Source organism: Anopheles aquasalis, chromosome 2 (genome assembly GCF_943734665.1).
Source record: "Anopheles aquasalis chromosome 2, idAnoAquaMG_Q_19, whole genome shotgun sequence".
NCBI lineage: Eukaryota > Metazoa > Arthropoda > Insecta > Diptera > Culicidae > Anopheles > Anopheles aquasalis.
This window is the reverse complement of record NC_064877.1, coordinates 60,504,238-60,508,146: the sequence shown is the minus strand read 5'-3', so window position 1 is coordinate 60,508,146 and position 3,909 is coordinate 60,504,238.

Sequence of the window (3,909 nt, the reverse complement as noted above, 5' to 3'; positions counted from 1 at the left end):
CTGAAAGGGGGGAAAATGTGCATCAACCCCATTTCGATAACTATAGAAAGCTCTTATCAGCACCTTTGGCGAATACTTTCCCATTCACCAACCACTTCACCATCACGGCGTCCTGTCAGCTTGCTCTGCCCTGCGTGGACTAATGAGCCCATTACTCAGCCCGCTGTTTGTCCATTAAACCTCCGGCTGGCAAATCGAACTTGGGAATCGATGCCGATCGAATTCGCTTCACTTCGCATCGCCCCACACAAAGCATACTGCTCGCACTCTCTCTCTCTCTCTCTCTCTCTCTCTCTCTCTCTCTCTCTCTCTCTCTCTCTCTCTCTCTCTCTATCTCTCTCTCTCGTTCTCCATGAAGCCATATGCCTGGCCAACTCAATACAAAGGCTCCCAACTAAAGTCTTAATATAGCATTACAGGCGGTGCGCCGCGGGACTTTGTCCAAAACCAGGCCCGTACAATTTCCCACTCCCAGATCCGTTGTTGGATCCGTTTTTGATTACTCTTGGCCAGCCCTCAACTCAAGCGGCCATGGCCACGACCAGAACGGAACGATCGCTCCTCGTTCCGCCGGAGGGCATGCAGATTCCCATCCTGTGCATGTGCTCCGCCTGTCCGATCCGCTCCGTACTCTACAATTACGATAGTGATATATGCCGGCTGGCTAGCTGGTTGGCTGCATCGCTGACTCTGGCCGCTCTGGCCGCTGTCGCTGTTTGCTCAACGCGCGCGCGCGCACGCGGAACGCGGAACGCGGTCGCGCCCCGAGAAAAGCCGATCCGGTGATGAATCGAGTCCTTATCGCGGTCGAGCCGTCGCTCCGAGGATCCTGGTGCAGCTCTGGTCTTCCATCAGCATCAGCGGAGAAAAAGGCGGTTTATCCTCCCCTTGGTCCCCGTGGACCAACCTCCTCTCCTCGCGAGGGGAGCGCAAAAGTTAATCAATCATTATCCACTGACGCCCCTGGTGTGCGTCGCCAAAACCGCTGGCCGGATTGCCCTCCTTTCGCTCACTCGCTGCTCCGGAATTAGAGCAGTCCCGGCGGAAGGGGGAAGGGGGGGGGTCCTTGTGCGCTGGCACCCTGGAACGGACGAGAACGCGTCATCAAGCAAAACCCTAACCCGCCCTATCCCGAGCCGAGTTTGATGGGCATCAGGAATTAATGCGAATTTAATACAACGGTCAGACCCTGTGGCCGGAGTCAGCCAGCCGGAGATGCACCGAATGCACCGGGGACAGGCCTGATCGCCAGACCTGCCAGATCCTTTTGGCTGCTGCTTCGGTCGGACGGACGGATGGACGGAAAATGGTCATTCATCATATCCTTGCCAGCTTGCCTGCCAGCGGACACTCCAGGGTTTGGTCTGAAAAACAAAAGCAAACAGAAACAGAAACCGGAGGACGGACCGATCGCGTCACACACATGCGCAGAGACGGAGGTTGATGGATAGCAGGTCCCCGGTCCTTTTTTTGTGGGGGTTGGCAGTTCGCTTGCGAGTGAATGCAACATTGACGATCCGGCGCAATTCGCAAATCCTTGGTCCGCTGGCCACGTGAACAGTCCATCTCCGTGGCTGTGTGACGTTTGCTTGGTCTGCAAAACACACTCACATACGCATTCCTAGTGGAGAGAAAATACAAGAAGCACACCACACAGGAAAGAAAACAACAACCAACGATCCTCGCGATCGCGACTCAAAGCAATGAAAATCATTGGAAGGAGGAATCTTGGCTGCTTCAAGGTTTGGTTTAGCTTCGAACGGCAACAAGGAGAAGGAGAGGAAGGACCAGCGACAGAGGGAGGATTAGGTGGAATCGGGATTCCTTCGACGAGAAACTCTACACCACTCCACGAGGTCTCTTTCGAGGTTTCGACTTCGAGGCAGCAATCGACGTATGACGTGACGTGGCCCCCGCAGGAGGCACAGACAAGAGAGAGAGAGAGAGAGAGAGGGCAATAGCGAGGGGATGTGAAGGGTGACAGGTGATAGAAGCCACCCGATAGCCAAGGGAAGCCCGATAGCCAAGGGAGAAGGAGTCGAGGAGTCGCGGAGTGGTGGTTACCGGCCAAGGCGAAAGCGAACAAGCGTTTAACCCTCGTTTAACACGCGGCAATCGCGACCGAAAAGGCTCCCGTCTTGAATTTGATGGATTAGGAGAAACCTGTCGTGTCCATCCTGCTGCTGCTGCTGCTGCTGCTCCGGTGCCAGTGCTGCTGCTACGTGGCCACAGTCGTCTCGAGACCTCACCAAACGGCCATCGAGAGCCAATCAAACAACCTTCTCGTGGCATCATGTGGTGCGCCTCCGGTTCGGATCTGGTCTGGTGCGCCTGGCGTCAACGCAACGGAATGGTGGACTTGAGAATTTATGAAAAATAGACTCCAGCACCGTCAGCAGCACCGCCAACAGCAGCAGCAGCAGCAGCAGCAGCGGGTTTCGCGCTCGCTCCACTCGCTTGTGGATCGACCTCGACGCCTAGGCCTCCTCGGTCTCTCGGTGATTTGTTTTCTGAAAAACAAATTTTCGTTCCCCAATCTCGCCCTCCCCACCCGTCGGTTTTGACCCAGACCCCCCTCATTCCCTACCCCTCCCAGGCCTTCTTGGGAGTACGATTAACGAGGACGCGCGCGCGCGCACACACAGTTCGCGCTTATTTATTGTTACGGGCCCATTGTGTGAGCACCAAGAGAAACAGGAGGGAGAGGAACCGAGACTAATTATTCACACAAAATAGTGCAAACCACTGACCACTGCGGGTCCCGCTGCTTCTGTTCGTCCCCCTGTGTTTGACCTCCTTTCGGAGCAACAGCAGCAACAGATCGAGATCGAGATCGAGATCGAGTCTCGCCAGCCAGCCTGTCGGTTTGAACGGTTGACACATGTTAAACGTCACTCTCCGGCTGCCGCACAACAACAACAACTACAACAACACGATGATGACAACGGCAACGACAAGCACAGCGATCGAGCAAACAGAACAACCCATTCCGGGATTGAAGGATTAGCTCGCACACTGGCTGGCTGGCTCTCTCTCTCTCTCTCTCTCGGTCAACGTTCGACTTCTGTCAGGTTCGTCAATGTCGCTTCCAATCACCCCAGTCCGGGGGAACCCCGTATGTACCGTACAAAATGGCCAAACACCTCCATTCCCAAAGAAACTAGAACAAACTTGATTCTTGATCGAAATGCCCGCACGCTCACTCGCTTCCTCTGTTTTTTGTTCTCTCTTCTTTCTAGTCTCAGTTCAACTCCTCGGTTGGGATTTTCATTAATGTGTCACTCCAGGGCGCGGTTTTTCGGTGCCTGTCAGCCAGTCCCTCCCTTTTCGGTATCCTTTCGGGATTCAATCTGGGGAAGGCAATCCTGTTCCAGACGATCGATTGACGCACCGGGTACTGCTAAGCCTTGCAGCGTCGTCTGCTCTCGTTCGATGCGACACGTTATCGCTCTCACCACGAAGTCTCCGATGCCGAGAAACCAAAATGCCAAACTCCAGCACCCGCTGTCGATCGGACAGCATTCCAGGGTCCAAAGCGAAGCAGCGGTCGGAGTCTCTTCCGTAGCGCGGACCAAGCGATAAGGAATTAAAACATTTATTACCGATTCTCTTCTTCTTCCCATGCGGCCGGTGAGAGGTTTTGCTTCAAAGTCTGGTGGTGGTTTGATAGATATGCGCCCTCTCTGCATCCCCGTTTCTTGCGCTGGCATTTGATGCTTTAATCCATCTCTTTCTCTCTCTCTCCCCTTCGCATGCCTCCCGAAATACCGACGGCCCAAAATGGTTCCCAAAAAAAACTGGCGGCATTGCATGAGTTTCCCTTTCGAAAGAATGTTTACCTCGAGCCATCGGAGTTATCTTAAGCTGGCTTTAAGAGTTCTGGCATCTGAAATGTGGAATGAAATTGAA